The sequence below is a fragment of the Tigriopus californicus genome, chromosome 9 (assembly GCF_007210705.1).
Source record: "Tigriopus californicus strain San Diego chromosome 9, Tcal_SD_v2.1, whole genome shotgun sequence".
NCBI classification, from domain to species: Eukaryota; Metazoa; Arthropoda; class Copepoda; order Harpacticoida; family Harpacticidae; genus Tigriopus; species Tigriopus californicus.
This window is the reverse complement of record NC_081448.1, coordinates 13,860,443-13,870,956: the sequence shown is the minus strand read 5'-3', so window position 1 is coordinate 13,870,956 and position 10,514 is coordinate 13,860,443. Positions and strand designations below refer to the sequence as shown.

Sequence of the window (10,514 nt, the reverse complement as noted above, 5' to 3'; positions counted from 1 at the left end):
TATGTAGAGGTTCACGAGTTTGTCAGCAAACCATCGCGGAGGAAAACAGATCGATTTGTCTGAGCGATTCTGCTTGGTCATGTCGTTCCAAACCAACCAACCAACCAACCATCCATCCATCCATCTATTGCATACAACTTGATAAATGGCTATCGTCAACCAAGATTCTACGCGGGTCTCACCTAAAAGCTTGATTGAAAGGACGAAACTTTTACCATCCAACTTAGGAGCCTGAACTATCAGTTGTCCAAAAATCTCGAGGGGGAACCTAATAAAACAGAGTGGTCCCAAAAATGGCTCCTGATCCAGTTCCTCGCCCTCATGGGACCTCCTCTCTCTCTCTCTCTCTCTCTTTCTTGACCCTCTCGCACCCACAACACCCGTGTTCCCAAGGTCCAGTCAACGAGCACCCAGGCTCATTAAAGATACGGCTTATTGGAAAGCCATACCCGAACAAAACTAATATTGTTCAAAGCGTATTAATTCCACATTTCTATAAACTACAATGGCATAGCCTCCTTGAAGGGGAAAAGTCTCGCCACTCGTCAAGAGTGACAGCTGTCGCTGGATCCCTCTCCTAAGGCGAGTTTGACGCGGCTCGACGACGTCCGTTCTGGACTCAAGAGGGGGAATCAAACCCGGGGCTCTTTATCTGTTCGATCTTGCCTCCTCATCAAGAGAGGTGCCGCCGTCAACAGCCTTCGCTTCGCGCCAGTTCGGAGTGTCTCGCCACTCGGAGGATGGGAGCATAGAACGAACACACACTCACATTATCCGAGGCGCCAGAAGAGGCGCCAAATGACGGGGAATCATCGGGATTGAGTGAGGAGCAAAGAGGGCGCGCGCGTTCCACATTCGTGCCCACTTTTGTGTCCACGGCCATTTCTGCCCTCTTCCGGGCTGGAAGTGTGCAAGGCGGTGCGCTCCACAAACGGCGGCTCTTTTTCTTGGGAGACTGGCCTCTACTCCTCATTTTCCTTTGGAATGGGACGAAATAATAAAGTGAAGGGAACGAAAATGTCTGTTCCAGTTCATTGCAAATGATAACTGCTTTCGAAGAAAACATACCCCGCACATGGTGTTCATGTCTGTGTAACTGCTCGTCAAAGCAAAACGGGGGGAATTTTTCCGATCGTTTTCTTGTTGGATTTTTTCCTTGAGCACTTTGTCGGATTTGCGTTTCCAAGATTGAGTTGGGCCAGAAAAATAATCATGGCTGGTGGTTGGTAAAGACAGAAAGAAAGAAAGAAAGAACGAAAGAGAGAAAAAACAGACAATAGCGGGATGGCTTGTGAGCATAATTGATTCTTATCGGACTAAGAGATAGGATAAGAACTTGACTGAGGCCGTCAATTTTCATGAAATGAAGCGAAAAGACCGCTTCGATGGCTTCGTCCGTCTACATCCCTCCACAACTACTACAACCACCACTGCCACCACCACCACCACCACACGTCTAAAAAATGGTCCATCCAGCAATCATAAGGTAACAAAAACTGGCTCTGAACACATTGTCCATTGTACGTGCACTAGTAACAACCAGGTTTGCCAATCGAATCCAATTGTGTTCTTGGCCTCGTCAACGTTTTAGTTCATCCAACCTGGCTTTTTTATGGATTATGATTGGACTTTAATACGGTTGGAAGATTTGCGATGGATGAGAAAAACGCTAATGGATTCCCACCGCCTCAGCAGGAACCCTGGACGCTGGACGTGTTGGTTGACTTTCGATTATGCACCCAGGTACGAGATGTTATGCACTCTGGCTTTTTTTATGGTTGGTTCGGCATCTCTGTCCGTTCTAAGTTGATTTAGATAAGCAGATATTAATCTTTGAGACTTCTTTGTACTCACACTTGGCACATCAAAGACAAGAGACAATTCTGTTGCTATTTTACTCGGATGCCATTCCACTGTCACTCTTCCAAGCATCTGACTGATCTATTTTTGAAAATCAAAAAAAAAAATCTACCCACGTTGTTCCAACGCATCGTTTCCTGTTTGTTAGGCAGAACACGTCATTTAAAAAAAACTCTGTTGTACCTTTAACAAATACGACAAATCTGGTTTCATACGGCTTTATTTTGAACGCAATTGCATTACCAAACAGCCAAAGTTTGGCATATTATGGCGTATAAGGAAAACCCATTCCAAATTATGGTACTTTGAACCCCATTTGATCCGAGTTTTGCATCCAATTACGAGCGAGCGAAAATGTTACAGGATATTTTAGCCAAACACTCCATGTTCCAAGAAGAATTTTTGCATCGATGGTTGGGTGTCTTTCCCAAAGAAAAAAAAATCAATCTCGTCCAAAGACGGATAAATCTCTATGAGGATGACCCTGATTCCCTCTTATTCAATACACATGCTTGAGACCACAAGAACGAATTGCCTGTGGCGGCCCACCACCGCACATGGAGACATTTAAACCAATAACCACCACCTCCACCACCAACCACCAACCACCATCACTATTGCCACGTCAAGTCAGTCATCATCGTGCATCCATCCCCTATGTCAGTTTGCATGTAAGACAGTTTTGCATGCAAGCACGTTAACAAGGCAATCACACAACACAGTGGACCCCTCCAACATGGACCACTCAATCCATGGACCTCCGTCCACGTTATCAGGCCGCTTCATAGACTCGAAAAGTGCCTGAAGATCCAACCAGAACCTGAGCCCTCCCCGATCCTCTCCCCAACTCTTGGACTGGGTGAATGGTAGCCAGCTCTCTCTCTCTCTGGTCGGATTATTATTATTCCTCGAGTTTGAATCTAATTGACATGGCAGCCAAGCCAACGAAACTCCTGCCAGTCTCAAAAGAGATGCTCGCTCTTCCAGTCTTCATCTCACTCTCAAAACAGCTGGAGGCCGGCTTCCGGATTTCTGGGTGAGGGCCAGCCAAGCAACTTTTGGAAAAGTACTGAAAGAAAACACTCGGATGATCAAATCAGATTCCTTGAATTGAATAAGGGCGAACGTGACAATTGAATAGAGGCTGATGATGTTCCACGGAATGTTTTGAGAGTGATTCCAAGAGTCAGATCCTCACGCAACTCAAACCTGAGCGAGCGTATTGACAAAAAGTCTGAATTGACGGAGAAACCTGGAGACATAATGAGAGAAGAAGGATTTAAATTGAATTCTGCTCTTCAACATGAATTACGTCGCAAGTCCTATGGGAGAGGGGAAGGAAAACGAAAAAGACGTGGAATATACCTTGAGTATGCATGAATTGATTAAATTTTAATCGGGCTTCTCGCCCGGAAAAATAATTAACCGTCAAATTGCTCGGGAGCACAAAAAACTATCGTGTTTCAATGAGCAAATAAAAAGGCCAAGATCAACCATGGTTTTCAATCTTCTGCCGGTCTCAATGACACTTTTGTCAATTCTGTCAAAGATTTTCTGTCAAATTTTTCACTTTGCCTCACATGAACCTTCAGGTGTGTCATGCACAACAAAGATTAAACGGTTCACTTCTCAGGGTGGCCGATTCCCTTGCTCAGTCAGGGCTCGGTTTTTAATTTTTAATGGCCAGAACGAGTCAGTCCTTTCCATGAAGAGGAACAAAACCATCGGGATTCCAGAATCTAGACAAGTACACATGCATCTTTGATGTGATGAAGCGAAGGAAAAGTTTATTTTTTTTGTCCTCGTTTTCATTAACTCTCTTCGTCACACAAAGACTGATCTGAGTTGGCCCTTTCTTTGCCGTTGTGTTCTTGAGCGCAATGCTTTGGTCGGCCTGTCAATTGAAATGATTGTACATCACACGGGCCTCAACAAGAATATATCAATCAAATTAGTTTTGTTTATTGCTCTTGGATTCAGGATGAATTTCGGTCCAGTAGCAGGCAAGTGTTCCATTAATGGCTTGGACTGTCGCGAGAGGCGCCTTGGAAGTCGGAAAGCTAACACAAGATTTCAGCCTCGAACAAAAGAGACACACTCCAAACTCATCGGAGCTGAACCCACACAAGTTTATGTGGGACAACGGCCATCTCTACTACAGATATATGTGCGTGCATGCTGTACATGATGCACCCACTGCACGATGAACGATGTACTTCTGCTTGGTGTAGTAAGCCCATGGGACGAGAATTGATGGATCATATCCTTTCTACTTCAATACACTTGCACACCATACCACTCGTGTGCATCGAAAACGCCCAGGATTGATCTTTGTCCGCTGAATACACTTTTTTGGGGGTGTACAAATCTTCCGATCCAATAGAGGGCGCTCGGAATGAATTGATTCTGAAACTTGGCAAATGTCTTGGACACCAGCCTTCGTTTGCTCGTTTCTTATCTCGAGGATCGCAACTGTTGGGTTGGATTGAGGCAAGGATTCTGATCAGATTTGGCGGCATCATCATTATTGACTGCTCAGAGCCCGGCTCCCTTATATGTGCCAAGACATTCACATTCTTATTAATGAGAGAGTGAGCATAATTAATTCAAGAAACTAATTACAAATGCGCCCTGCTGATTCTCAATGCCTGCCCGAAAATAATTGCCACTTGACTCCGAGGGAGCACTCGATTTGAATAAGAACAACAACACATGGCTTCTCAAAAACTGTTGTTGTTGTTCATTCCATGAGATATATAACGATTTCAAAAAACATGCCCGTTACATATTCTTGCTCATCGATCTGTGCTCAAGTCCAAACTTTGACATAGCCTTTACTTTGCGATTGATGAATGAAAAGGCTTTTCATGGAATCCTGATCTCTCAGATCTGAAGGTAAACAGGCAAAAGTTTGTAGTAATCTGAAAATACTTTCACCGATCTTCTTCAAGGCACGTCCAGACAAAAGGAACTGAGTCGAAATAATCACTCCATCTTGAAACAACCATTACGAGCCTTCGAGCAGCATTTCTTCATGGTGTGATTTAAGGTCTTGCCTTGTGTGCCCATTTGCACCAATTACAAGAGTGAATGAGTTTTTGGCCTCCAGACAATTTCCAGAACTAGTCGAGCAGAAAATGCCTCTTCCAAAACAAAAGAGCTGGCTGGCATCCTTGCCGAGGAATACTCCCTCGCCAATTACACCTGTACCACTGGTTTACAAACCTTTGTTGAAGGACGCTCTCAAATTGGAATTTTCTTGATCAGTGCCAAGAAATGATCCCTTGAAATTGATAGCAATTCCCCGTTACACGTGTAAAAGGAACATGGAGCGGTGGGGATTGGGTGGAGTTAAATACCGGCTTTTATTCCACCACGAAAAGGGTTAACAAGGTAATGGTGGGTTCTGTCTTGAGTGTGTGCACCAAATCACACACAAAATAAGGAGACAACTCGGTATTTATGTGACCAGGTGGGGGGCCCTCTCTCTCGCGTTTTCCTCGCCCTGGATTGAAGATTGAAACCAGCTCAAACGGCGCTAACATTACATTACCAAAACACATCTCCTTTCGACTAGTACATATACAACATACTCGTACACAGGTACAGCTACCCCTCCCCCCCTTTCAGATACACTCCGCTCCTTTCACGTACGAACAAGTGGATCATAATTGGACCTTCCATTTCTTCCTTGAAGAGACGCCAAATGATTCCTCGTCCAGATCAACCAATCCAACCAGGAGAACGAGATTGACCAAGAAAACGAACCCAAGCCCAAGAAGGAGACGGAGGAGGATGGGGGAGAGAAAGAGGAGGTGTTAGAATTGACGCCTGGAACGGAGGAAGAAAATGCAAAGACGTTGGTTGCTGTCGGTCTCTTATTGTGCTCTGTGGTTGAGCGGAGGGCTTCGTTTCTTTCTTGGCCATTTGGCACCTCCCACTTTTGTGCGACGGGAAGACTTGAGAGACGCCCGAATAGCAATGAGGTTAAGAGAATTTTCGAGTGGCCAAGAATTAATGGACACCGACCGCAACAGATGGTGGTGACCAATGAAGGCTTGCGTTATCTTTGGAACCAATTTCATATCTGGCTGTGAATTTTTTCCCTACTGGGGCCTCGTGTTCCGATTACAATTATCATGGGGAGATAAGGCGAATGAACATTTATCAAACTTGTCTCTCCGGCAACTTCCCTTCCACTTCATAAACCTACAGGAAGACGGCGGACAAATTAGGTCGATATCACACAACGAGGAACAGAGAGACCTACAGTAAAGCAAAAGTAAAGCGAGATCAGGGTGATTACTGATTACAGTGGAGTCGTGTCACAATCTTGATTCATGACGCTCAGAGTTGGCCCAAAGACGAGGAGTTGGGAGTGGCGACAAAAAGCAGGAAGAGCGTTCAATTGATTCGATTTCAATTCAAGCGTAAGCTCAAACGTTTCGTGGATCTCGGATTCCCCGTGTTCACTTGGCACGATGCTGCTTTGTCGTTCGAGGGATCCATTCGCAACCGTAAGTACGAACATGTCACTATCGTCGAGATTTCCTCCCCATCCCTGGGATCACCCAACTTTCAATCAAGGCGTCATTCTCGCGCAGATCCTGTCGCTCTTTCCCCGACATGGCCACCCTGTTCATCTCTCCACGAGAATGTGAGTGGTCCCTAGTGGAGATGGCAAACATAAATAATTTGTTTGGTGACAGTGGCGACGTCGGCAACACTCCAGGGGTTCCAATCTTGGAACATCGGGGGGCCTTTGGAACCCAAATAGGGGCTGATTTGGGGACAAGGAAATCCATTTTGGGGTCATTGGGTGGATGAACGGACGGGTGGATGGGTTGGTGGGTGTGCGTGTGTGGATCTTGGCGGCTTCTGTGGATACGCTCATAGATTTCTCAGCCACAGCACGACCTCAGTTGAAAGTGACTGTATACATGCGTATGTACTGTAGAAAGGCACTTACATTCATACGTACGTATGTAGAGAACTTCCATGAACACTTTCATTTATCCTGTCTCACTCTAAATTAGAATCCCCTCTGAACTTGCTCCAGACGAAATGGAGTTTGGTTTATTAGAAGAAGGCTTGAGAGCCAATCCATCCCAAGCGCAGTTTTGTTCGATTCATGTGCAAATTTACCGAGTTGATTTCCATAAAAAATAATAAAGAGCTAGCTGGCCGGAGCTGAACGAATTGAATGACTCAAAGAGGCACACTCCTGACTTGGACTCACTTTTCACACGGAACCTGCTCGCTTGCTGCCTTGGTTGGGTACTTGGGTACTTGGGTGGATGGGTGTTGACATTTTGGGTTCCCATCTCGTCCTCCGACGAACGTCCTCACCTCAGCAGGGGTGCCGGGATGAATTGTTATTGTCATCACTGCCATTAGGTTCGAGGTTGACTTTTTTAGATTGTCCTCGGGAGCACAAAGGCTATCGATTTCACTTGTCATTAGGCGCTTTGTGGGCGCGTGTCTCGATCTCGGAATCCACTCTCCTCGATTCTCGATCCTCTTCATTTCTAGGCGGGGCGAGCTGGCTCTCATCACACCATTAAACTGACTTGGGTGAGAACAAAATTGATTCAAGATGGCACATGAATCATCATCACAATGACGACGACCACTCGCCGGAAATTCGGGAATGGTATTTATGAGCAAATTTTGCTAATATCGCGCCGAGGGAGGTCTCTCTCTAGAGGCAGTTTGGCAATTTGCTTGGGAGCTTAAAATAAACTTTTTGAAAACAACTCCTCCGGACGACCAATCTTGTCTTTGGGGTGGTTGTTGTTGGTTAGTTGGTGGGTTGTCTTCTTCTCTCTTGTGACTGTACACTCGTATGTGAGTGTAACCAGTCCTCCTGATTGGGAAGAAATAGTTGAGTCTGGTCGAAGGAAGAGTTATGGGCCCCACTTAATTGGATGACCACAAAATTCTTGTTACATTGTTCTTGAACGAGGCCACATAAAACCTGAATCTATCAAGCCAAGTCGAACAACCATTACAACAACATGGTGTCTTTGGATAAACACTCGCCAGCCAAAAAAAAGACGGATTCATTTCCTAACACAACTCAGAGTTACTATTATTATTCTCAGCTGCTACTCGTACTTGGTATTCCAGATCTTTTAGATTAAAAGGCAGAGAGACTGAGAGAGACGAGCATCACTCTTCCTTCTTGAGACTTTTGGGGATCTCATGCTTTACCTTAAGGTAACGAAGGATGACGAGGGCCAAGCCACGCCCGCCCATATGCCCATACATGGGCACACTGATAGGTATCGAAAAGGACGTGAATTTCGCCTTTCATCAAAGCGAAGAGCCAAACCAATTAATTAACCAGCGAGGACCCTGCTTGAACTCATCGGCCTGAGAATGCATGGTTTAGGTTTGTGAAATCAGCCAGTCATTGGATTTTGCTTTTAGATCCTCTTTCCGTGAATTGCTCATCTATCACGGGGTTGGTGAAGCTTGCTGCCAGAACGTCAAGAAAAAAGTCCCATCTCCACGCCCACAGCTTTTTCCTTGAGTGCCTCTCAAAACCGGGACCTTTAGCCAGCCTTTATGCTTCCAAGTGGATCATGATGATGATGATCGGGCTGGCTTGGAGTTCATGATGGTCTTTGGAACTCTTCAAGCTTCTCGGCACTAATAGGAGGTCAAGAAATCACTAAACCAGATATTTGATAACCTTAAAGAGTCCGCCCAAGAGTGGCTTACCAATAATATTCTCTTGGTCCATCTGTTGCAAGAGATGTTATAAAAGAGTCATAAAAGAAGTTTGGCCAAAGTTTGCTCCCTCCCACTCCTCTCTCCTGAACCTCGCTCGCCGAAGGCATAGTTCTTTACAAACTTGTGTGCCGAAATTTACTGCCAGCCTTAAAAACCTTCACACTACACTTCATCAAGAGCTCTTTTTTCCTGTTTCCGGCAGATCCCAAGTCCCAAGTTTGGCTACTCCTGAAGAATTTGCAGAGCAACCAACTAACCAACAACAGGCTTAGCCGTTTGTTTAAATTCCACAAAACTTTGCGCCATCCTCAAGAATCTGGAAAACTGCTACGAGCATCGAGCATGAAGAAAACTTGTTCCACAATATTTTGAGGGGGAAAAAGAAGAGCTCAACAGCCACCAAGGCCATTCATTCATCCCCACCATTTTTTATGGGCAGGTCTACGCCATTATGGGTGGCGCTCCAGAGGCATTCCCTCCTCTCCTCTGTTTGCCATGGATGCTTCTTGCTTCTTGCTTCTTGAATGTGTGTGTGTGTGTGCTACGTGCAGTATGTACAAGACAGAGGTCGTCTTCCTCCAGCACCATCGCTCTTCTCTTTGACAATGCTGAAGATAAAGTGCGACGCGAAAGGCGTCGTTTAGGCTCCAAATCCCTTCCAATATCATTCCGAAAGCATCCTTCCTCTCCCCTCGAGATCCTAAAAGAAGAGGCCAAGACAGTGGTAGTGGTGTGCCAAACAACCCACCTACCAACCAACAACCACTACTACCACCACCACCGCCACCATGGATGGATCTGGAACTCGACATACGAAGTGTGCGTGTTTGGGTGTCTTCTTTTCTTCTCAACCAAGTTCCAGTCAGACTCTCTCTCTCTCTCTCACTCTCTCTCTGGCTCCACTGAAGATGTTTGAACTGAGGCTAAGAGTGGCAAATAAAGGGCATGCATACACTGAAGATACCTCGGAAAAGTCAGAGATCACTTGATTAAGCCAGAGGTATGCTAAACGTCTGCAAAAAGACCCCAATATGGAAAGTGATCATTTGAGATAACGCCCTTATTCCATGCTCTTTTTATCAGTGGATGAGCGAGAGCCCTGATTCTATCCTACTCTTCTCTTATCTATCTATTTGGCTTGCTTTTCCAAAGTTGAATGCGGCGTTAGATTCAACGGCTTTCGTGTGAGATCCAAGAAGTGGCGGATGAAGGAACAAGAACAAGAATGAGAGAAGCTGCTGGTTCCATTCGGAACGGAGAACTAAGAAGGGAACTCAAGGGAGAGGGAAAAGAGCGAGATAGCGAGGGGGGGCTACAATCATCCACTCCACACACTGCACACTGTACACGTATTGCTTCCCCTAGTACTACGATCTATCCAAGCATTCTCGTGGAGGCTCTGCTGTTTGGTAGCGAGTGGGTGAGTGAGTGAACCGAGCTCCATGCTTGATGTGGCTGAAGAATAGCAGTGGAACGATCTGGGAAGACAGCTTGGAACTCGCACCAGATCCACTGATCCGCTTCCTGTGGCAAAAAAGAAGGAGTCTCAACTCTGGACTACGTGGTGAGCTCAGTGCTAACAACTCCGAGTATGGACGGACGGATGGACGGACGGACGGACGGACGTAGACCACTGCAGAGTCGGCTCATTCGAATGTGGATGGAGACCTAGGGAAGGCAGCCAACCGAAAACATGGTCTTGGAACATGGGATGATGGACAAAAACCAAAAGTATGGTGGCGGTGGTAGAAAGTCAACAGATAATCAGCCTCTATCATTCACTGAGCGCTGAAATGAATATCCCTCTCTTCTTTGTTGGGCACTCTTTGTCCAGGGAACGAAAAAGTAATCCGACTCTGGATTTAGGTGAGAAGTGGTTGCATTTCTTATTTGACATCTTTAAGTCATCGATTCAG

The 10,514-nt window shown here is 45.7% G+C and overlaps 1 long non-coding RNA gene across 1 annotated transcript; it reads left to right on the top strand.

The window, feature by feature from the left end:
* The first annotated feature begins 498 nt into the window (after positions 1 to 498).
* LOC131887436 (uncharacterized) lies at positions 499 to 3,615 on the top strand. Its single transcript, XR_009374035.1, has 3 exons — positions 499 to 1,486; positions 1,592 to 1,743; positions 2,224 to 3,615. It is a non-coding gene; the product is annotated as an uncharacterized LOC131887436 (long non-coding RNA).
* Positions 3,616 to 10,514: the final 6,899 nt, after the last annotated feature.